The following is a 24,732-nucleotide window of genomic DNA, read 5'->3' on the forward strand; positions in this document are numbered from 1 at the left end:
GGACCTGGGACTGACCCAGGCCCAAATCTGAATTGTCCGTGGTCACCTCTATCCTCCTGGTTATTGCGATTGTCCTCTCACCTGAGTGACAGACAGACATGTGTATGTATATAAGCAGTCTGTTTGCCTGTGAAATGGAAATAATACTAATGAGCACCTTACAGGGAGGGTATCAAAGGTAAAATGTGAGCATAGCACTTATCAAGATGCCTGGCATATGGAGAACACATCATCAGTGGCAGTAGTTACTATTATTGACATGACCTTGACCTCTTGTAAGATTCATGGAATAAGGAAGTTCATATGGTTAATACGAAAGAGAAGCCAGAAGAGGTACTATGCTAATAGGATAGAATGTTCTGCTTCTGATGACCTGTTGAGGCTGTAGCCAGGACAGCAGCACACTAAAAAGAATGGGTCATTGTCCCTGGGGCTTGCCCTGCGGCAGAGAGAGCACATATAGTCTGTGGAGGCCCCAGAAGGAAAGCCAGTAGGGAGGAACTGCTAGAGGGAGGCTGGTGTTTAAATGCCCATAGAAGGAAAAAGCTTTCTTGAGTGGTCCTTGAGTGGTGTTGAGCTCCCCTGAACTGGAGGTATATGAGCAGAAGCTGCAGGCTAACTGGTGCTGGTGTGGTAGAGGGCATGTTAGTGGCTATATCCTGATTTCTAAGGTCTCAGGACAGGGAAGTTACAAGAAGGTTGATTCTGGCTCAGCATGAACAAAAGAGTTTTCTGGCAGGGCTCTCTATACAGGTGGATTGTGCTGCTTCGGGGAATGACAGTGAGGTTCAAATCCTAGGGAGCACTGAAGCAGAAGCTGGATAAACACTTGACAGGAATGTTGTTGAAAGGATTAATGCATTAGATAGCAGTTTGGATTAGATGGCCCCTCAGTGAGAGGTGACATGGCAATTGGAGAAAAAACCGGGGGCTGGAATCTAACCTCAGGTCCAGTCTAGGCTCCAATATTTGCCAGCTGGGTGACACTGATCAAGAGTCTTTCCCTGTCTCAGCTTTGGTTCCCTTTCCTGTTAAATGAGAATTATAATCTCTCTCCTGCTTACCTCCCAGGATTTAGTGAAGGGTCAGAGACACACAAACTATAAAAAAGCTTTGTGAGCTCAGATGCCACTGGGAAGTATTATTCTGGCCCTGTCAAAGGTCGGGAGGGGAGTAGAGAGGAAGGAGAGAGAGGAGAAAGGAGGATATATCTGGCATTGTGCTGGGTGCTGGATTGGAGAAGAAAAGAATTTATAGTAGATGGTTTCCCCCTCTTAGAGGTGCAGCAATAGTTTGAGTTTCTAAAACAGTGCTGTATATTAGAACTTTCTGCAGTGATGAAAATGCTCTATTTGCACTGTTTAAACAATAGCCACTAATTACAAGTGACTACTGGACCCTTGAAAAGTGGCTAGTATAACTAAAGAACTAAATTTTAGGGGATCCCTGGGTGGCGCAGCGGTTTGGCACCTGCCTTTGGCCCAGGGCACGATCCTGGAGACCCGGGATCGAATCCCTTGTCGGGCTCCCTGCATGGAGCCTGCTTCTCCCTCTGCCTGTGTCTCTGCCTCTCTCTCTCTCTCTGTGTGTGTGTAACTATCATGAATAAATAAATAAATAAATCTTTAAAAAAAAGAACTAAATTTTAAATGTTTACACTTGATAGCCACATATGGCTAGGGCTACCATATTGAACAGCTCAGCTCTAGGGAAAGTAACAGGAATCTCGCTCCTTCCCACCATCCCTTCCCTTGCTTCCTAAGCAGCTGCTCTGGCCCCACACTGGCTGGGTACTACAGAGGTCACCAAAATGAACAAGACATGGTCCCTGTCCTTGGAGTGCTCTCAGCTCATTCTGGGAGATGGATAGATTTACATTTGGATAGGAATTATAATCCATGGCGAGGCATATGACTCTACAGCTGTGTGGGGATAAAAGGAAGGAGCCACCACTCAGTCAGCTGGGGCTCCAGGGGCTGCATGTGAAGGATGAACTGAGACTGTCTAGGCAGGAAAATGCCTTTCTGGTGAGGGGGCAGCATAGGCAAAGTCTTGAGGGCAAGAAAAAGCATAGAGTATTTGGAGAGTGAAGGTTAGCCCAAAAATGGAGGAGGGCCAGTAGCAGGAATCCAATCCCAGGTTCCCTGTTCCAGTCACTCAAGGAATGCCCACCAAGATGACAGGGAGAGGCCACTAGGGGCAGCCCTGACATGGGGGCTGGCTCTCAGTCCCATTCAGGACAAGGGAAGGGGATGGCTTTGCAGGTCTCCTCCCTCTGCCCCTTACTTGTCTCCCTGCCTTACCTTCATGGAAGGACTCAGGGCCTTTATGTCCTCCTTTGGTATACCCTTGAGAGTCCTCCTTCTATGAGCACACCTTCTTGTCTCAGCCTTCCTCTGAAAACTTGCTAATGACTCAGTCCATTACTGGACTGGGCTTTTTGTTTCACAGGTCCTGGGTTCACAGCTGTACTGACTTCCCAATTGGCATTCCTGCCTCCAGCCCCACCTCACTCCAGTCCAATCCCCACATCAGCTGAGAGAACCTTCCCCAAAGTGACTACAAGAGCAATTACTGGAAGACCTGGCTAAAAATTGGTTCTGGACAAGGTATGTACATATTTTCACTGACTACTACCCCCTTGCAGGGAGAAAATATCCTGCCTAAGGATTTGGTGTGGCCCAAGTTTAAGAAAAGCTTTGGTCAGCATAGGCATTGGATGTTGTGCAATGCACATGGTTGGTAGCCTGCACAGTGCCCTCTCACCTTTTGCTCTCTCCTACCAGAACCCTAACAAGATTGGGATAGCCCCCTCATACACAGCCACAGCCATCTGCTTCTGGGGCCCTCTGACCCACCCCCAGCTTTATTTTTTTTAATATTTTTATTTATTTATTCATAAGAGACACACAGAGAGAGGCATAGACAGAGGCAGAGGGAGAGGGAGAAACAGGCTCCCTGGAGGTAGCCCGACATGGGACTCGATCCTGGGTCTCCAGGATCACACCCTGGGCTGAAGGCGGCGCCAAACTGCTGAGCCACCGGGGCCACCCTCACCCCCAGCTTTAGAGATGTGTGTGATTGATCTGAAGAAAATTCCATTTTGCTTGTTGTTGTCTCTGTCCTAATCCATTGGTTGAGGAGAGGAATGAGATCCAAGTTTGGCCAATATAGCACAGGAGATACGTGCTGGAAACTTCAGGAGAAAGTTTCCTTGCCTTATCCCTGAGAAAGAGCTATAGTAAAAGCTGGTCCTTCTACTTCCTCAGGTTGATGTCATGTGGATATTTCATATGGATGTGATATCTGAAATCACTCTGGTCATTTCCTTTCTAGGTAGAGTGGGAATCTTAAAAGAACCTTGAAGACACCATTAAACCCCTGAGTCAATGCACCCTAGAGGTTATCCCACCAATAGACTTTGTTTTGTGAGATAATACATTTCTGTTATTTGCAACAGAAAGCTTTTTAACCAATACAATGAGGTCAGAGACATTGATCAGGGCTCTTGTAGTTTCAAGTGATAGAAAACTCCAACTGGCTTGAGAATAAAGGGGACATGATACTGTTTGCATAATATTAAAGATGGATCTTCACATCGGCAGAGAAATCTATGCAGATTATGTGGATTTAGGAAAATATTTTTCTTAGAGTGGTTTAGATCCCATACTGACTTCAAGAATTATTATTTAGCTTTGGAATATTGTGTGTGTGTGTGTATGTGTGTGTGTGTGTGAGAGAGAGAGAGAGAGAGAGAGAGAGAGGAGAGAGAGAGAGAGGGAGAAGATGTGCATATACTCATTCATGTGTGGGAAGAATGAATAGTCCTTATCCCATACTGATGGAGACACATTGATGAGCACTGTCCTTGGAGTGCCCAAGCCCTTCCTTCCCATCTTGCCCCCTGTGTTGTTCTGCCTGCTGGGGCCCTGTGTGGTTATCTCAGACTCAGACTTTGGGAGGGATACTACTGGAGAGTTACTGTATACTATGGACCATCTTGACTTTGGGTTAGTCCCATTCCTGTGATAAGGGTTGAGCTTTTCCTAACTGGAAAAGTGGAGGCTCCTCTGATGAACGACTGACAGAGGAGTTCCTGTCTCAGAGAAGGGAATGGGAAGTGGTCTTCAAGGTAAGAAACATGAGGAGACCCCTCTGTGCAGGGTTGCTATTTCTTTGTTTTGGACTCTTAGAAGAGCTCATTTGGAATCCAGTTTCATAGCTGCAATTCCCTTGTTCTCTCTGGCCTTCAGAAGAGGCCATTAGGCATATAAAACCTTGTGGGTGGGTTGTGGGGTGTTGAGGATGGGCTGGGGACAGACAGGTAGCCTTTTCAACAGCTCTCATGCCATGAGGCCCTGTAGAGTAGCAGCTGTATCATATGGCACATGACCAGTGAAAAGCAATTAGGAGGTCAAAAAGGAGCTGAGAGTGGTGGGCAAATTGAGATCCTTTGAGATCCATTCCTTAGTCTCCAGTAGGTCCTCCATATATTTTCCTCTCAGGCTCCAGTATCAGAATTAGAGTGGATTGAAGGTGGGCCCAAGATCTAAGAGGACACACCTCCCCACCCAGCAGCCCCTCTGCCCTCTTGAGTCCTTCCAGAGCCACTCTCCAGAAATGGGGTCCCCTATTATCCTCAGAGTCTGAGCTGGGGGCCCAGGTGCCCACAGACTGGGTTATCTGTCCTCTACAAGGAACAGTGATGACTGTTACCTCTTCCCTTGTGCTGGGAGGCTTAGGGACTTAGTGTAGCTGTTGAAGAATAAAGCTATTTAAGTGGTGAGCATTACATTTTGATCCACCAGCCTATCTGTCTCCAAAACTCTCTTTTTAGACACTATCAAGCAAAGGCTGCCAAGTGTTATTTATTTTTTCCTCCAAAAGGCTGCTACAGTTCCATGGTTAAATATGATACAAGAAGCCATTTTCTTCTGTGTTGTTGGGTTCTATTCTACCTCTCCTCACTGGGGCCATCAACTTAGAAGGTCTCTGGGTACAAGAGGAGGGGGCTGCTCTTTAGCCTGGCATTTAATACTTTTTTTTCATGAATTTGTCCTTATTGTCCTTTTCAGACTTAGCTCCAGCTACTCCCCAGCACGTACTCTATTTTTTAAAAACAACAAAGTTGTCTCTATTTTTAAATCCAGAGACCCAAAATATCCCCCTTCCCATTCTGTTCCTGTCACCTAAAATACCCTTATGTTTCCTTCATTGCAATCTTCCCTCTACATGTCTAAAGTCTACCTTGCTTTTATTCTTTTATTTTTATTTTTTTAAAATTCTTTTTTTAATTTTTTATTTATTTATGATAGTCACAGAGAGAGAGAGAGAGAGGCAGAGACATAGGCAGAGGGAGAAGCAGGCTCCATTCACCGGGAGCCCGACGTGGGATTCGATCCTGGGTCTCCAGGATCGCGCCCTGGGCCAAAGGCAGGTGCCAAACCGCTGCGCCACCCAGGGATCCCTATTCTTTTATTTTTTTTAAATTATTTATTTAAATTTGATTTAATTAACATATAGTATGCTGTTAGTTTCAGGGATAGAAATTAGTGATTCATCACTTGCATATAACACCCAGTGCTCAATGCCTGTCACCCAGTTACCCCATCTCCCCCACCTCCCCTCCAGCAACCCTTAGTTTGTTTCCTAGAGTTCAGCATCTCCTATGATTTGCCTCCCCATTTTCATCTTATTTTTCCTTCCCTTCTATGTTCATCTGTTTTGTTTCTTAAATTCCACATAATGAATGAAATCATGTGGTATTTGTCTTTCTCTGACTGACTTATTTCACTTAGCATAATAGCCTCTAGTTCCGTGTATGTCCTTGCAAATGACAAGATTTCATTCTTTTTGAATGAAATCACATCTACTTTATCCATTCATCTGTCAGTGGACATCTGGGTTCTTTCCATATTTTGGCTATTGTGGTCATCACTGCTATAAACATTGGAGTGCATGTGCCCCTTCAAATCACTATGTTTGTATCCTTTGAATAAATACCTCGTAGTGCAACTGCTGGGTTGTAGCATAACTCTATTTTTAACTTTTTGAGGAACCTCTGTACTGTTTCCAGAGTGGCTGCACCAGTTTGCATTCCCACCAACAATGGGAGAGTTCCCCTTTCTTTGCATCCTCACCAATATCTCTTGTTTCCTGAGTTGTTAATTTTGGCCATTCTGACCAGTGTGAGGTGATATCTCATTGTGGTTTTGATTTGTATTTCCCTGATAATGAGTAATGTTGGGCATTTTTTCATGTGTCTGTTGACCATTTGTATGTTTTCTTTAGAGAAATGTCTGTTCATATCTTCTTCCCATTTCTTGACTAGATTTTTTGTTTTTTGAGCGTTGAGCTTGATGAATTCTTGATAGATTTTGAATACTAACTAACCTTTTACCTGCTATGTCATTGCAAATATCTTCTCCCATTCCGTCGGTTGCCTTTTAGTTTTGTTCATTGTTTCCTTTGCTGTGCAAAAGCTTTTTATCTTGATGAAGTCCCAATAGTTCATTTTTGCTTTTTTTCCTTTGCTTTGGAGATGGGTCTAGCAAGAATTGTTGTGGCTGAGGTCAAAGAGATTGCTGCCTGTGTTCTCCTCTAGGATTTTGATGGACTCTTGTCTTACATGTAGGTCTTCCATCTGTATGGTGTAAGAAAATGGTCCAGTTTTATTTTTGTGCATGTGACTGTCCAATTTTCCCAACACCATTTGTTGAAGAGACTGTCATTTTTCTATTGGATATTCTTTCCTGCTTTGTCAAAGATTATTTGACCAAGTCTACCTGAATTTTAAAGCCCAGGACAAATACCACCTGTCCCACAAAGCGCTGCCAGAGTCGTGACTGAAGTCATCAGAGAAACCTATGTTCAAATTTCAGCTCCACTACCACTAAACAGGTGACTTCAGACAAGCAGCAGCATCTCCCTGAATTTCATTATCTTTGTCTGAAAAGCAGAGATAATAACTCTCACCTTAAAGCATTGCTAAGAGGAATGGACACAATGTAGGTAAAGTGCCTGGCACATAGCAGGTATTTACTGACAGGAGCTTCTCTCTCTGCCTTGCTGGGATAGTGGTTTGCTCAAGGGAATTCTTGGTTCATAATCTGTAGGGGCTCCCTCCACACTCTGCCTTGAAGGATTATGGCCAAGTATGCCTCAGACTAGCCTGGAATACTTGGCCCTGCTCTTTTATGGGTAGAAGCCTCAGGACTCACACACTGGCCCTTCTGCTCCAGTGTGCATGGTAGAGGTGCTGGCTGTAGACTCACTCAGCTTTTCTTCACTACTCCCCTTCTCTGGACTTTTAGTAGAAATGAGGTAGCTGGCCCATAGGCGGTGTAAATTCTTAGGAGGGAATAATCTCATCCAGCTTGGAAAGGCTTCCTAGAGCTCTCCATAGTGAAGATGTATGAAATGAAGTAAACATGGTAAGCAAAGGCAGAGAAGGCTTGAGGCCTGTCTAGGAAAAGGCAGGGAGTTAAATATGACTGGAATATTGAATATATGATGGGAAATGGTGAGAGTGAGGCTGGACAGTTAGGGTAGTGCCAGATTGGAGGAATTACTTTTACCCTAGACAACGGGAGCTACTGAAGGTGTTTGTATGATGGAATGGCAGTGCCCACGATGCATTTTGGAAGAGCACTTTGGGGGCAGCATGGATATGTTGGAGGAAGCAAGACTCAATGCAAGGGGTTCATGCAGCAGTCAGGATCTAGGAAAGAAGGGCCTAGAGAAACCAGATTTGGGAAAGCAAGATGAAGTGAGAGTTTCCCTCTAAGGGCATGGACTCCTTTGTGCCTGCCTTCCTCTTTGAGTTTCCCAGTTTCACAGACTCACATAGGAGCTGAGCCTCTCGTCTGGGAGCCAGGGGTGGGACTATTTCTCTTCCTCTCTATTCTGGCCTCACCTTGGTCCCAGTGATACCCTTGGTTGCTCCTTTGCTGATATTGTTAACCCTTTCTATACTGAACACAGCTTTTCTACTTTAATCTTATCTGAAGTAGCTCTAGCCTCCTAACAGTTCTCTCTGCCTCCATTCTTACCCCCACAATCTAATATCCACCCAAGCAGTCAGAGGTGTCCTGTAAAATACAAGTCAATAATGTCACTTCTGGGACTTGGGTGGCTCAACTGGTTGAGCATCCAACTCTTGATTTCAGCTCAGGTCATGATCTTGGGGTATCAAGATTGAGCCTGGTGTTGGGCTCTGCGCTGGGCATGAAGTCTGCTTAAGATTCTCTCTCTCCAAAAAAAAAAAAAAGATTCTCTCTCTCCCTCTCTCTCTGCCCCTCTCCCCACTTCTCTCTCTTCTAAAAAACAGAAACAAAAAACAATCACTTCTATGCCCAGAATTCCCTGGTGGCTCTTCACACAAAGTAAAAGCTACATCCTTACAATGGCCCTCTCTGCTCTGACTCCCTCCGTGCCATTCTCCTGAAATCATTCACTCCTACTCACCTACCCCAGGCTTCTCACAGAACCTCTGACATGTGTGGCATTCTCCTGCCCCAGGGACTTTGCACTTGTTCTTCCTTCTGCCTGAAACACTCTTCCCTGTGGGTGCCCTTGACTCTTCCTTCCCCTCATTCATGTATTTGCCCAGATACTACTTTCTCTGATCATCCTATTTAAAGTTATAACCACTCCCCTTCTTGCTTGCACTTCTGATCTGTTTCCTTGCTTTTGGTCTTTCCATACACAAATCACATTCTAACAGTTGTCTTATTTGCAGTGTTTATTTTCTGTCTCCCTCTACCACAAAGAAAGTGATCTCAAGAAGGATTTCATCTGGGCAGCCCCAGTGGCTCAGCGGTTTAGTGCCGTCTGCAGCCCAGGGTGTGATCCTGGAGACCCTGGATCGAGTCCCACGTCAGGCTCCCTGCATGGAGCCTGCTTCTCCCTCTGCCTGTGTCTCTGCCTCTCTCTCTCTCTCTCTCTCTCTCTCTCTCTCTCTCCTCTCTGTGTATTCTCATGAATAAATAAATAAAATATATTTTAAAAAAGAAGGATTTTATCTGTTTAGTTTTCTTTGTATCCTCCAGTGTCCAGAACAGTACCCTCCTAGCAGGGCGCTCAACAAATTGAATGAATGAATGAATGAGAGTGAAGGCTCTCTGCAGGAGTCCTGAGAGCCACTGTGAGCTGTCCCTGGTACTGCCCTGCCCTGGCCCCTCCCTGTCCTTTAGGCAGCTCTGCGCTGGCCTCAGCTTATGTGGTCAGTCACAGTTCTGCTGGATCTGTCCCTCCTCACTCCTCAGCTACTGAGTCAGCCAGGTAGAGGGCAGAGGAGGAAGCCGCAGGACATCAAATGAAGGGTTTGAAGGCCTACGAACTCAACTCTCAAGGGCCCTCAGGAACAAGTCCAAATTCCTTGGCATGTGTTATAAGGCTCCTGCCTTGCTCTCCCACCCATCCCTGTACTAGTTCCTCCTGCGGCCTTGTTCTCAGTCTCTTTCTGTTCTTTGAACAGTGCATTCTGTTCTGTTTCTTGAACACCTGTGGCTCCAAAGTTCATGCTGTCCTCTCCCTCTGATTCCTTGTTTGGCTAACTCTCAGTCAGCCTTCAGATTTTATCTCAAAGGTTACCTTCCCTAGTAGGCCTTCCCTGATTCCCAGACAAGCTTCACACCCCCTTGGGGCTCTGACCTCCCTTTTGGCGACAGTTGTTATGCTTGTAATTATTCTTAGTTGCTTTACTCCCCTGTGAGGCTGTGAGGGATGGCTCCAGGTCTCTTTGGCTTCCCTCTGTACCTTTGGAGCATGGCACACAGAAAGGGTTCCCTAAAGGCCATAGAGGGAGAGGGAAGCCAGACGAGGCAGTCCAGAAAGAACATAGGGTGTGGGATCCAAATGACCTGGGTCCCCATCCCAGCTCTGTCATATACAGTCTGTGTGACCACGGGTAAGTGATAATTCCTCTCTGAGCCTTCATTTCTCATCTCTAAAACAGAGATAGTACAGCTGCATCATAGCTGTTGGAGCAACAACATGTGATGCTGAGCAAATACTTGGTACTTAGAAGGTACTGACTATATGGCATCTACACTGGTGATGAAATTATGAAACTTTTGTAACAATCTCTCACTGTTCAGCTTCTGTGGTAAGTACTCCCAAGCCAACTGTTTTATTTCATTTTTAGAATAGTTTGTGGAGGAGGGATACTGAAAGTGGAGAGGGTAAGCCACTTGCTCAGGGTCACCCAGCATCCTAGGACTGGGCTGAGATTGGGCCAGGCAGCAAGACTCTGGAGCCCCAACACTCTATGCTTTGTATTTTGGTTACTTGGATACACATCTTCCAGATTGTCAAGGGCAAACATTGTGCCCAATTTACTATGAAATCCTTAATTCACAGTGCAATCTGACAGAGAGCATGTAGTTGGCGACTATTTGTTGAGTAAGTAAGCACATGAGTTTTCCATGACTCTGTCTATTCACCCAGCTCTCTCTGGCTGCTCAAGTCAGAGCAGGACCCCTGGACTATCTCCCACTGGTCCTTTGGGCAGGGCCAAAGCAGGCTCCAGAGAGGCAGTGTGCCCTTAGAGGAAGTGGCCATGGACATCACTGGAGCATGTCCCTGGCTCCGCTGAGAGACAAGTCAAGTGTCCCCTGGAGCCCTGACCACCCCTCTTTCTCAGTACCTGCTTGGGTATCCACTCACCTGTGATGTCTAGGTCAGGAGAAGTGCTGGAGAGAGTGTTGTATGCAGCCAAGCACCCTAGGATCCCCATGCTTGGCTTCACCCAGGGGCTCTGGGGCTTGGATGCCATCTCTGAGTTCTGGGGCAGCTAGGACAGCCTTCTGAGAGACATTTCAGTCTTGGATCCTTCAGGCACATGAAGTACTGGTCCAGAGACTCTTCTCCTGGTCACTCTCTGGTGGAATTTGATTTATTGGGGACTCTGAAGTGAGAACCTAGAGTGTTTGTCTCATTTTGTTAATTGTGAGTACTCCCTGCCTTATGTCTATTTCCTTTTGAATCTAAGGCACATAGAACAATGAGAAAAACCCAAAGGAAAGAGTTGGAGAACCTGGATTTTGTCTCAACTTTGGTTCCCACTGTGTGTATCTTGGGAAAGGTGCTTCCCCTTGCTGGAACTTAGCTTCTGAGGTTGAGACATACATTACTGTGAAGAAAATTCAAAGATACCCTTTCCTTCCCAACCTCAGATAAGCAGGCAGCTCATGAGAATATAAAGACCACTGAATTCTGAATCAGGAGACTTCTGTGACCTTTGGCAAGTTGCCTAACCTTACAGAGACTTGGTTTTCCCATCCATAAAATGAGGATAGCATATACTTTCCAGCCTACCTCCTAGGTGGTTGGGGGCTCTGGAGATTGTCATAAATGTCGAAGTGCCTACTAAGTATGAGGGAGGTGACAGTGATCCCAGCTTTAAGTATCTACACTTAAAATCATTAAATCAATTAATATTTCTCAAGCACCTACCACATTCACAGCAATTCGCTGAATGCTAAGACACATCGATATATATCCAAGGGTTTAGAACTTGAGGTTTCTGAGCCTTTTGCTTTCTAAAAATCCCAAATATAATAATCCTTAGATATCATTGCTGTAATCACCCAGAAAAAGTTTCCAGAGGGCTAAAGAAAGTCAGAGAACATGTGGAGGCGATGTCAAACAAGGCAGAGGGGCTAAGTCAGCCATTATCAAGGGCCCACTGGATGCTTGGTACTATGTATGTGTGATGTCCTTCAGTCTTCAAGACAATTTCCAAAAGACAGGTGGGCGGTAGCATAGTCCACAGGGAAGGAGACTAAAGTATGGGAAGCTGGATATGGATCCAGACCCTGCAGGTTCCCTAGCTCTGATGTTTTGATGGATTGACTGACTTGTTCATCCCTGTTTTCTTTTACTCCACGAATACTTGTGCTGATGTTTGAACAGAGGGATTTGACTTTTTGTCTGAGCCTCACTCTTTTGCTTCCTCTTCACTGGACTCCTCAAGTTGACTGGGTCTTTCCTGTCTCACAAGGAGACACGTTAGAGATCAGCCTGGGTGCAGGCTCCAGGAGTCTGGTCAACATCAGGAAGTGAAGGGAAGGAGCCTGCCAAGGAAAAGGGGTTGTCAAGGGTAGGCTTTGACCCCACCCTCAATAATATCGCTTTATGTTTTTCAAGATCCTTGCTAATGTGATCAGGGAATTTGTACTGCTGAATGAAGCTTCTGTTTAGAAATGAGAAGATTTTTGTGGTGAGGAAAATGCTGGGTGTCATTATGGTAGAGTCCTTGCCCATAAGGGGAAGGGCATGTAGTGGGAAGTGCATAAGACTGGAGTTCAGTCCCAGTTTGATAGCCTACTGACCATATGACCTTGGACAAGTTACTTTGTCTCTTGGAACCTCATTGTCTCATCTGTGTAGGGACCAGTGTACAGGGGGTTATGTAATTTTACATATAAAGACTTGGATTAGCTGGTACAGAGAAAAGGCTCCATAAATGTTGACTGTTATCTGTAAGTGGAATGAGAATTCCATGTGGCTACTGTCATGTGAGGCAAGAGATAATTACAACTTACACTGTCCAAACTTCAACTCTACTTTAGGGTCAAAAGTTGACAATAATCTCTGGTGATTTAGTAGAAGATTTATTTTTTGGGTAGCAAGTTACTCATTCATATTCCATCCATGCTATAAGGGCCTAGAGGTCATGAAGCTATAGGATCATAAATTCTAAAGATAATGATGATAATACTACTACTACTGAGCAGTCATTGAGCACTTATTTATGCCAGGCACTGCACTAGGCATCACATGTACATTTTCTCATTTAACTGCATCATCCTCATTAAATAGGTATTAATGTGATTCCCATTTTCAGGTGAGGAAGCCAAGGAACAGAGAAAATAAGCAACTTACTGTGTCGTCTCAGCAGCAAACAGAGTCAAACAGGCTAGTTCAAACAGACTCAATGAAAAGACTACTTATAGGGGAGTAACAGCATTAAGGGGATACACCAGAGATGTTGAGAAACCCAGAGCTAGCCGCAGTGGCAAGGGTCAAAGAGAGGGTATGGAGTCACCAGTGTCCAGGGAGGGCTGGGGCTGCAGGGGAGGATTGCCCCACAGGAGCCATAGTCTCGAAGAGCTGCAGCTATTACCCAACAGTAGGTGCCCAAACATGGGCGCACAATGGGCCTACACTGTGGTCACTCTCTCCTCTCATCCTCTATCTCAGGCCGATGCCTCCTATGGCCAAACCCACCTGGAAGCCAGCAGCACGGGAACCTGGGAAATGTGGTCTACAGGGTCAGCATCTCAGGACAGAGAGCAGGATAGAAAAGGGCTGGGACAGGATCGAGGGATAGGAATGGTGCATGTGAAAAACAGCACATTTGCCTGAAGACTCTTTGTTAATAAGATGCAAAGCTTGGTCTAAATGCTTAACAGGACCTGGCAGGTCACATGAGGACAAGAGGGGACTATAGTGATCATGTCACTCTGCCCCATCGTGAGAGGCCCTCTACTGTTCAATTCCAGCTCCTTGTTGCCATCTGGGAGGTAGACCCAGTGTTGCCAAAGCTTCTTATTTTTAAGAGAAGCTGAAAATATGGATTTCAATATAATGCCTTTCATTCTTAACTATTGGCAAATAATTCTAGCTTAAAATCATACTAATAAGTGGATAAAGGAACTGTGGTCCATCCATACAATGGAATATTAGCCATCAGTAAAAAGACATACACTATCAAGTCATGACAAGACATGAGGGAAATAAGTTCATATAGCTGAGCGAAAGAAGCCAGTCTGAGAAGGCTACATACTGTAGGATTCCAAGCATATAATATTCTAGAAAATTTTATAGACAATGAAAAGACCAGTGGTTGCCAGTGGTTTGGGAGAAGAGGAGAGTATGAATAGATGAAACACAGGAGATTTTTTTTAGGGCAATGAAATTATTCCTATGCTACTATAATGGTGAATATGCGAGTGACATTATGCATCTGTCACAACCCGTGGAATTGACCAACACAAAGACTGAGCCCTAATATAAATTATGGGCTTTAATTCATAATAATAGGAATATGTTAGTTCATTAGTTGCAACAAAAGTACCTTATTAACACACCATGTTAATAGTAGAAAAAGCTATCGATGTGGAGGTAGGGAGAAGAGGCATATGGAACTCAATTCCACTCAATTTTCTGTAAACCTAAAACTGCTTTAAAAGTGAGGGCTGTTGGGGATCCCTGGGTGGCTCAGTGGTTTAGCACCTGCCTTCGGCCTAGGGCATGATCCTGGAGTCTCAGGATCGAGTCCCACATCAGGCTCCTGCATGGAGCCTGCTTCTCCCTCTGCCTGTGTCTCTGCCTGTCTCTCTCTGTCTCTCATGAATAACTATAAACAACAACAACAACAACAAAAAAGTGAGGGCTGTTTAAAAAAATACTGAAAGTGCCCTTTGGGCCAAATACAACACGTCCACTGCATCTGGCTACTAGTTTGTGACTTCTCACCTAATCCAACACACTCATCTTTACAGATAGGAAAACTAAAGACCAGGAGAGGGGAGTGGCCCTGCCTGTCTACAAAACAAAGTGAGAATGAAGCTTCTCATCTCAGGATGCTGGGGATCTTCCCAACAAAGGGAGAACACCCCATCCCGCCTCCAGAGGTCTGCTTCTTCTCTTGGAAGAAGAGGCTCTGTCTAGGCTAGCTGAGCTGAAATGCCCCAGCAGGTAATGAGAGCCTCCAAGAGCCCAGATGCTCTTAGCGTCCATGTTTATTTAGCCAGAGACTAGGCTCCCTCCCAGCTTGGCCTGGATCAGACTCACTGAATTGGATGCAGAAAGGAGTGGATGCTTGTGACCCTTGTATGTGCCTTAGAGCAGGACAAGACTCAGAAGACAGGAGCTGCCATCTACAGGGCCCAAGTCTGGAGCTCAGGGACCATGATGATGTTATGATAACATCAGACAGTTGAGGAGGATTAGACGATTTTTCAGCCCCTTTATATATTCTTTTCTAATTCTTTTCTTCCCATCAGGGGTACAAAGCAGGTAGGATAGAGGTCATAATTCTGGTTTTATGGATGAGTAAACAGGTGAAAGAGAGGTTAAGTGAGTGCCTTACATTGACATAGCCAGTGAGTGGCAGAGCTGGCATTTGAATCCAGACCTTCTTTTAAATATTAAGAATTACCTTTGCCTAGAGACGAAAAGAACTGTTCATAAACACTACTCCATATGGTAAATGTGTTTCTCATGGAAGGAGAAGTTAGCTTTCTGGAACTACATGTATATGAGAGTTTAACAAATAATTAAAAGTCATAGATGATGGGAGCCAGGTTTCTCACTTTGGAGAGGAAGCCACACATGAACATACGGAAGACTAGATTGAACCCTGTTGGGAATAGATTAGAGTTGGAGGTATCAGTATGGATTTATGTCTATTTTAATATATATACAAGATGGATAGAAGGACAAATATAGGTATGCATGTACTTATGAGTTAGTAATTTCCTTGCTCTGTCTGCTGAGGGAGCAGTGACACCCCAGTAGCCATGAGCACACTCAGAGTCTAGATCTTGGTTACCAGAAGTCATTTTCCAATAAAAGGAGCCAAGTTCCCCTGGAGAAATGGCTAGTTCTAGTACTGAGTCAGGGAAAATACAAGATGATCCTAAAGCCTAAGGTAGTGCCAGAAAGTAAGGAAGTATTTAAAAAAAAAAAAAAAGACCAGACATATCAAAAGGACATGAGTCAACCCAAAAGAGCCTCCAGTGGCTAAAGTAAATACACATAATATGGATTATAACTAAAAAAGATACAAAAATAAATATCCATGAGTCCATATAGGCAGAAAGCAAGCAAGCCAGTAAGCAAGCAAGCAAGCAAACCAAATCTTCCTTTTAAAATAGCTCCAAATAATATATATAGAAGGAATGAGGGAAATAGAAAATCACCTTTAGAACCCCACAGTAATAATTGCAAGATCCACTGATGATGATAAAATTCGTGGGCACAACCTTAAGGAGAAACAGGTTATTTGTACAGCCTCAAGGGGACCTCTCCCCAAATGTAGTTTCGACACAGGTCCACAAAATCTTTGATATTTCTCCCTTGGGAGGAGAGACTGAATTCCTGAGCCGTTGAACTTTGAGTGTAGTGTAAGCTGAACTTGGTCACCTTCTTCTCTGAGCAGAGTATGGAAAGAGGAAAGTAGTAATGTATAGTGCAGAATCCTGGCAGGCACTACCTTACCAACTAATCAAATTAACCTCACGAGTAATGACATTGTTTATGTCATACCTCTGTTATGATGCAAGGAGGAGGGAACTTCACCTTTATGACAATCTTCTGAAAATGCATTAGCTATGTCATGTCATGAGAAAACATCAGACAAACCCAAGTTGAGGATATTCTACAAAATATCTGAGCAGTGCTCTCCAAAAATGTCAAGATAATGAAAAAAAAAAAGGAGACTGAGAAACTGTCACATATTGGAGGTGTGTAAGGAGGCATGGTGCCTAAATATAATGTGTGACCAATTCCAATTGGATTTTGGAACCAAAAAGAAGGACCTAAATGGAAAAATTGGCAAAATTTCAGTGAAGTCTGTAGTATAATGAACAGTTAATTTCTTAGCTTTGATAATTGTACAATAGTTACATAAGATGTTAATATCAGGAGAAGTTGGATGAAAGGCACATGGGAACCCTCTGTTCTTTCTTTTGAAGCTCTTCTGTAAAAAGTTTTCCAAAATAAAAAAAAAGTTATAAAACAGAATAAAATAAATATAAATAAAATTTATTTGTTGTACAAAGATGTTATACAAAGGAAATCTCAAAACCAATGAGAGCTCACCCCTACTGTATAGTTTTAACATACTAACTGTCAAAATTAAGCCACTTCAGGTCTCAGATCTGATTTACTTGACATTATTCCATATTGTTCCTTCTAACAGCCAGGAAGATGAAGTCAGATATTTACTGTGATGCCCATTGTACTGAGATACAGATAATAGAACCGAGACACAGATAATAGTACCCACCTTCTCATTGAATATATGGGAGAACTCTGGCCCAGAGAAAGGGTAAGGTTTGCCCCTGGTCTCATAGGTTAGGGGGCCAGCTCAGCACTAGAGCTTCTATCTGCACATCCTTAAAACTATCTTGGCTGCTATTTCAGGGCATCTGCAGACAAAGCTTAGATTTGGACTCTTTGGGAAGGCAAAGAAAAGCAAAGGAGAATAATTCTCATCTTGCCCCCACCCCCTTCTCACCTTTGAGTTAAGCAATAAAGCTGAAAAGATCCTTCAACAAACAAATCCTTTCTCATTATAGAATCCACAGGCACATCAGCTCTTAGGAAACCTGAAAGGCAAGCTCCTTAGGAAGGAGGTCTGTTCGTACATGCCTGCCCATGTGCCCTCTTCCCTGTTCACTCTCAAGGAGGCAGAATGTCTGCTGTGGGAGCAACAGCTCACTGGACACTCAGGTTCCCTAGACCCCCACAGCCGGGCAGTTGGGGCTGATGGGAGCAGTAGGCTTCTAGGGAGGCACACTGGCCAAGGCACAGTCTACACTTACCTATTCCAGAGTTGAATTTCGTCAGTGTTGGAAAATGCTCTGAAGTGTTCATTGCTGATGGGAAAAGGCATTTATGGGGGCAGGCCCGTGTGGGCAAACAAATGAATATTGTCCCCATGTTAGAGGATGAGTCCTTTTTTCTTCAACAAATAAACAAACAAAGCGAAGCCTCATTGTCCCTTTCAAGCTGTGAGAAAACTGGATTCGTAGGAAATGGTTTTGCTCCTGAAATTGGGGCCAGGAACTTTGGGCAAGGTTTTGGGTACACGAAGAGGTGGGATTGCCTTCAAGAAGGAAAATATTTGGTTATGTTGTAGTAAGGCAGAGAAAAGACCCCACTCAGGCCATCTTATCTGAGAGATGGAGAATGCTTTCTCCATTTGCATAAACAAAATATTAAAGCTTTTTGTTTGAGAAGCCTATACCTCAGAGGAAAGGAATGCAATCATTCCGGTAATTAACAATTTCCCCCACAACTGTGGTTTACATCATGCGGGATCTTCTCATTTTCATCCTCTTGGGTCTCAGAAAATAGTGTTTCTTCTTCAGGGCCCCATGGCGGAGAGATGGTATTGACAAGAAGACTTTGCATACTTATGATGTCAGAGGCCAAAGTTTCAACTCCTAGCTGATCAGCATTTAAGATAAAGAAATATGGTATAATTCAGTGAAAGATTCTGTTACTGTCACATCAGTCTGGGCTTGAATCCTGTTCCTTCTTGGTAGCTGTGTGACTGATCTCCATAGCATTGACTAACCTCTCAGTATCTTTGTTTTTTCCTCTTTAAATTGGCATAATAACTCCTCCTTAATGGCACTGGTGGGGATCCCCTCCCACCTCCCACCCCCCACCCAGAGAATTCCATCATATAGGAGCCACTCAGAAGATATTCTTTGGGAATATCTCTTGACTATCTTCTCTCTAATTTACTCTTAAGTAGTCTTGTTTTTCAAAAAAAAAAAAGTAGTCTTGTTTTCCAGGGATATGTGTTTATCGATGATTCCCTTTTATTTCCCTCAGATAAGCAAGAACTTATCTTTGCCTGTTCTTTATATATATATATATATATATATATAACTGCCATATGGAGCTATGGAATTTAATTTTAATAATAGCTTTCAAAACATGCAGCAGATTAACCACAACTTTCTACTCTGAGCAGAAGCCAATCACAGTATAACCATCTCTACCTCTTCTTTGTAGGAATCACAACCATTTTAAGTTGCTAATTAATTGTGAAATGAATTGTTCAATGATGACTTGTCTTACTGGAATGTAAGCTTTATGCAGGTAGGGTTAGAAGGGACAGTGTCTGTCATCTTTATTGCCATATCACTCATACGAGGTAGGGGTTAGCACGTGTACGTACACGTGTGTGTATGTAAGATCCAATAAGTATTTGCATGAACAAATGAATTAATGAATAATAAACTTTGGAACAAAACCAATCAACAAAAGGAAGATATATTGGAAGGAAAATATTTCACACGATATTATGGAAGATGACACAGTGCATTGGCTTTTACTTAAGTTTTGACTGAATTACTTATGACAGTTTAGCTATAAACCATGAGCGATGACTACAGGCATATCACTAAAATTGATGGCTTCAAATCCCAAGTCTGTCACTTCCTAGCTGTGTGGCTTTAGACAACTAAATCCTTTTATACCTCTGGGCTTTCATTTTTCCAGCCATAAAATGGAAAATAATATTTATCTCAGGGTTTTGCTGTGAGCATTACAGATAATGTAAATGATGCTTTCACAAAGTACCTGCCACGTAGGACCTGTTTGGTAAAGACAGCACTTTTGAGAGGTAGTATAGTATAGTGGTTAAGAACATAGCTTTTGGGGTTATAGTGCCTGGGTTCAAATGCTGATTGTATTATTTATTAGTTGTGTGACTACACAAGCTATCTATGTATTTGTGATACTTTTCTTCTCATCTGCAATATGGAGATGATGATGATACCTATCCTTATGGTCACTGTAAGATTTAAATAAATTAATATAGATAAAATGCTTAGAGCAGTGTTTGGGGTTTGACTGTGTGTACACACACACATATGTATGTTAAACATAAGTGTTGCTGTTATTCTTTGATAGCAAATATTTATCCTTTGAAGAATTAGTCATTTTCAGAAGCAGCCAGTTTTTAGTAAAAAAAAAAAAAAAAAGTTTTCTTTATTTATTCATTTAGTCACATTTCTTTAGCCCTAAATGTCAGTAGCCAGGAAATCAAGCATGATTTGGACACTACCTTTGCTCTTGAGGAGTCTCTGGCCAGACTGAGGGGATAGCTAAGTACAATGGCAGTTACAAGAAAAGACAGAAAGAGCCTTGGAGCAGGAGGCAGGAGGGTTGAATTCTATTTCCACTCTGCTTTGAACTTGCTGTGTGGCTTTGGACAAGTCCAGTTCCCTCTGGGCCTTTGTCCCTTTGTGTTGGAGGAGTTAAATTTTTTTTTCTTCTTCAAGATTTTATTTATTTGAGAGAGAACACAAGCAGGCAGAGTGGGAGAGGAAGAAGCTGAGCAGGGAGCCTGATGTGGGACTCAATCCCAGGACCCTGGAGTCATGACTTGAGCCGAAGGCAGATGCTTCACCCACTGAGCTACCCAGGTGCCCCAACAATCTAATTTTTATTTATTTATTTATTTATTTATTTATTTATTTATTTATTTATTTATTATTTTTTTATTGGAGTTCGATTTGCCAACATATAGCATATCACCCAGTGCTCATCCCGTCAAGTGCCCCCCTCAGTGCCCGTCACCCAGTCACCCCATCCCCGCGCCTACCTCCCTTTCTACCACCCCTTGTTCGTTTCCCAGAGTTAGGAGTCTCTCATATCTGTCACCCTCACTGATATTTCCCACTCATTTTCTCTCCTTTCCCCTTTAATCCCTTTCACTATTATTTATATTCCCCAAATGAATGAGACCATATAATGATTGTCCTTCTCCGATTGACTTACTTCACTCAGCATAATACCCTCCAGTTCCATCCACGCTGAAGCAAATGGTGAGTATTCATCATTCCTAATGGCTAAGTAATATTCCATCATATACATAGACCACAGCTTCTTTATCCATTCATCTTTTTTTTAATTTATTTTTATTTTTATTTATTTATGATAGTCACACACACAGAGAGAGAGAGAGAGAGAGGCAGAGACACAGGCAGAGGGAGAAGCAGGCTCCATGCACTGGGAGCCCGACGTGGGATTCGATCCCGGGTCTCCAGGATCACGCCCTGGGCCAAAAGCAGGCGCTAAACCGCTGCGCCACCCAGGGATCCCTCCATTCATCTTTTGATGGGCATCGAGGCTCCTTCCACAGTTTGGCTGTTGTGGACATGGCTATAAACATTGAGGTGTAGGTGTCCCGGTGTTTCACTGCATCTGTATCTTTGGGGTAAATCCCCAGCAGTGCAATTGCTGGGTCGTAGGATAGTTCTATCTTTTAACTCTTTGAGGAACCTCCACACAGTTTTCCAGAGTGGCTGCACCATTGCACATTCCTACCAACAGTGCAAGAGGGTTCCCCTTTCTAAATTTGATGTGATCTGTGGAAACCTCCTGCTTTGTGGTCTCCAGATCTTAGGGAGTTTTTTTCCCCCCAACAATATGGTGCTGCTTCTAGCACTATCCTTTGAAACCTGTGCGGCCTCTACAGGAAGGTGTGTGAATTTCACCTTCTGAGAGGTTTCCAGACTACCACCCCCACTAGCCAGCCTTAAGTAAAGGCCTTTCTTGGCCCTGAGGAAGGAGTCAGAAATCTGCTCCCTGCCTCCTTGGCTGTTCAAAGAGCACCTGCCACCATCTGGGCCTCAGAACCTCATGTGTACAGTAAAGAGGCTCTGCTCAGAGGTCTCCAGGGTTCCCTTAGCAGCTCCATCCCATGCTGTCAGGTTGTTAGGACAATAGGAGGGGATATTTTCTAGCCCAGCATTTTACAAACTGTTTAGGGAAACTTTACATTCTGTGAGATATTAATAGCATTCAGTAGAACAAAAGGTGGTGGTGAAAAGGGGGTTGTTCTGGACTTCAATATTTAGTTAAATTTAAATAAGAATACTCAGGATGTTTAACATGTTAATTATACCTTGAATTTCCTCAAAGAAAAATGCAGTAGACAGATAAAAGTAGGCTCACAAAGTGGCTGAGAGCACCAGCTAGGTTTTGAATCCTAGTTCTGCTACTTCCTAGCTGTGTGACCATGGAGAAGTTCACTAGCCTCTTTGACCTGCAGCTTTAGCACTGTTATGGGGCTGAAATGCAGCATTTCATGCAAAGTGCTGTGCCTGAAATACCAACACTCAGTACATGCGAGATCATTATAATATTGTCCATGTGGCTCTTTTGTGGAGGAATAGTTATAAGCATCTCTTAGGGTGCTGTTATTCCATGAGCACTGTGTGGGAAAATACTGATTGTTCTGCTTGTTTTGAGCACTATGCTGGTTCGTCACCCTGACATTGGAAGATTCCTGTGAACACCTGCCCACCTCTTTATCCACTTGTACTGATCACAGTATCTTGGGGCATGATGGACATAGAGCTTGGACACTGAGCACAGGGGCCTGAAAACTCAGATGAGCCCAGAGAAGGGTGAGTAGGCTGGTGTGGTGGCAGCAGGGGCATCTGAGAGGTAATTGTAAAGGATGACGCTGGAGAGGTGGGCTTGGGGAATGTTGTGGGAGGCCCCAAGGCCAGAATAAAGAATTGAGGCTTTACCCTGTGGTGACAGGGGATTGTGCTGGAGGTGTTTGGGCACGGGTGCTTGCTCCACAGTGCACAGAGGTACTGCATCCTGCTCTGCGTTGTCTCACTTTCTCTGCCCTGGGCCTCCAGGGCACTTCTTGGAGGGCAACAGCATGAGCGGCTGAACCAGGAGGCAAGAGACACAGATAAGAGCATTGGCCTCCTCTCAGCGCTGGGTTCCCAGGACACAGCACTTTGCCTCTCCATGTCTCAACTTACACTTCTGTGAAATGGGAAGAATCACCATTCCTGAGCAGCCTAACCCACAGAGCTATAGTAAGGGTTCAGTGAAATAAAATATTTCAACAAGCACCTTTGGTTGAGATCCCATTACATACCAGGCCCTGTGTTCAGGCTGGAAGAAGACAGAGAAGAACAATATTGATCTATGCTCTGGAAAAGCTCACATTGTGCTGGCTACAGTATGGGCAAGATAAGTGGTATAGTCAAGTCAAACCCATGAAAGGGCCCTTCATACATTGTGGAGACTGGGAAGGTTACGAGAGGAGGGAGGCATTCAGGAAGGTTCTCCAGAGTGGGTGATGGCTCAGCTGAGTCCAGGTCTGTGATAGTTAATGGATGAAGAAAGAAGAAGTTAAGCCTCCAGGGAGAGGAACAAAGGTATGAAAAAAGATATGGAGGAATGAAATGCCATGGTCTACATGGGCAAATAAGTAGCAAGTGGTATTATTAGGGCACTACATTTGAGCTATGGAAAAAGATTTAATGGACACTACTGGCAGGAGCAATGCTTCCATTTAAACAGTGAATATAGGGGATCCCTGGGTGGCTCAGCGGGTTGGCGCCTACCTTTGGCCCAGGGCGTGGTCCTGGAGTCCCGGGATCGAGTCCCACGTCGGGCTCCTGGCATAGAGCCTGCTTCTCCCTCTGCTTGTGTCTCTGCCCCTCTCTCTCTATGTCTATTGTGAATAAATAAATAAAATCTTTTAAAAAATAAAAAAAATAAACAGTGAATATAGTCTAAAGCTAAAGAAGCACAGCTCTAACTGGAGAATTTGGGGAATTAGCTAGTATAAAGCTTTGTTTGTGCCACCTGAAATTGTCCCATTGTTCCATGGGTCTCTATCCAGGTTATATCAGTGATGTTGGGCAGACTACAGGCCTTGAATGCCAGGCTGAGGGGTTTGCTCTGTAGCCTGCAGTCTAATGGAAGAATTAGCCATAAAAGCCAGGGGATTTAGAATGGAATCCTTGGCATTCTTTGCATGTGCTGGGCTGGCTAGGCAAGGAGGCTCCCAGAAGAAAAACAGAGAGACCTTTGCCCTCCACCTGCACTTAGGCAAAAAGTAGAATTAGGGTAAGGTTGGCTGAGTGATCTGGCTATTGTGCCTGCCCTTTAGGCTTCAGCATCCAATCTCCCATAGTGCAGGGGGCTTAAGGCATGCCGCTCAGGAGGCTAGATGGTAAGCCCTAGCCGCTGCCCGAGCTTTGGGGAGCTATTGCACGCAAATAAGCCTGAGCCATGGAATTAGTCCTGTTGTTACCCAGAGAAAGGAACTTGGCTGTCCTTCCTCAACTGGGAACACATGCTATCCAGCCTGCTGCCATTGGTGGGAGTGTCTCTCAATCTGCTCCAGGAGTCCCCCTGAGCCTCCAAGCCTGACAGATGAAATCTCCCATCTTGATGGCCTCTGGGGTGGAAAGAAGCAAGGGCTGGGAGGCACAGGGCCAGACTCTGGCCCTAACCTACCGTGTGACCATGGGCAAGTCCATTCACCTTTTTGAGCTTCAGTTTGCTCATTTCCAGAGTGAAGAAAGTCCTCCGAGGGCAGATACAAGCATTAAATAAGAAATTGTGTGTGGGAGGGCTTTGCTGTGGATGAGGTATCATTATCTTTATTAAAAGAGGCAAAAAGAGCAGAAAAGGACAATGAATGGAAATGTGAAAGCTGTCCTACCATTTGATCATCTTAAATTATTCCATAGTTTTATGGCATAATAAGGGTATTTTGGCTATGCTTTAAAAATTAACTTTATATCTTAAAGGCACATACTGAAATATTTATGGACAAAACTATATAACATCTGAAGTATGCCTCAAAATAAGGAAAGGGTGCTGTGGGTGTGGGTAGGAATCAAACAAGATTGGCCAAAGTTGGTTGCTAAAGCTGGGTGATGGGTACATGGGGGTTCATTATGTTATTCTATCTATTTTTCTATATTTAAATTTTCCCATAGTAGAAAGTCAAAGAGCGTGGCATTTAGAGTCAAACTGACCTGTCTTCACCACTTAATAGCTGACCCAGGGAAAGTCACATCACCTCTTTGATCTCTCTACTCATCTAGCAACAAGTGTACTAGTAATATTACCTGCTTCATAGGGTTCTCACAGAGACCACATGTGATAATGGATGCAAAGTGTTTACCCACATTCCTGGCACACAGTAGG

At 44.0% G+C, this 24,732-nt stretch overlaps 1 long non-coding RNA gene across 2 annotated transcripts in view; it reads left to right on the forward strand.

Moving 5' to 3' along the window:
* Positions 1–2,431: 2,431 nt before the first annotated feature.
* LOC129494679 (uncharacterized) overlaps positions 2,432–24,732 on the forward strand; it is a 46,577-nt gene continuing 24,276 nt past the window's right edge. The window contains exon 1 of one of the 2 annotated variants that reach the window (XR_008661377.1): positions 2,432–2,609. This is a non-coding gene — a long non-coding RNA (uncharacterized LOC129494679). Of the gene's footprint in view, positions 2,610–10,020; positions 10,109–24,732 lie in introns of those variants that run through there. The other variant, XR_008661378.1, reaches the window with a different exon arrangement.

This window comes from Nyctereutes procyonoides, unplaced genomic scaffold, assembly GCF_905146905.1.
Source record: "Nyctereutes procyonoides isolate TBG_1078 unplaced genomic scaffold, NYPRO_anot_genome, whole genome shotgun sequence".
NCBI lineage: Eukaryota > Metazoa > Chordata > Mammalia > Carnivora > Canidae > Nyctereutes > Nyctereutes procyonoides.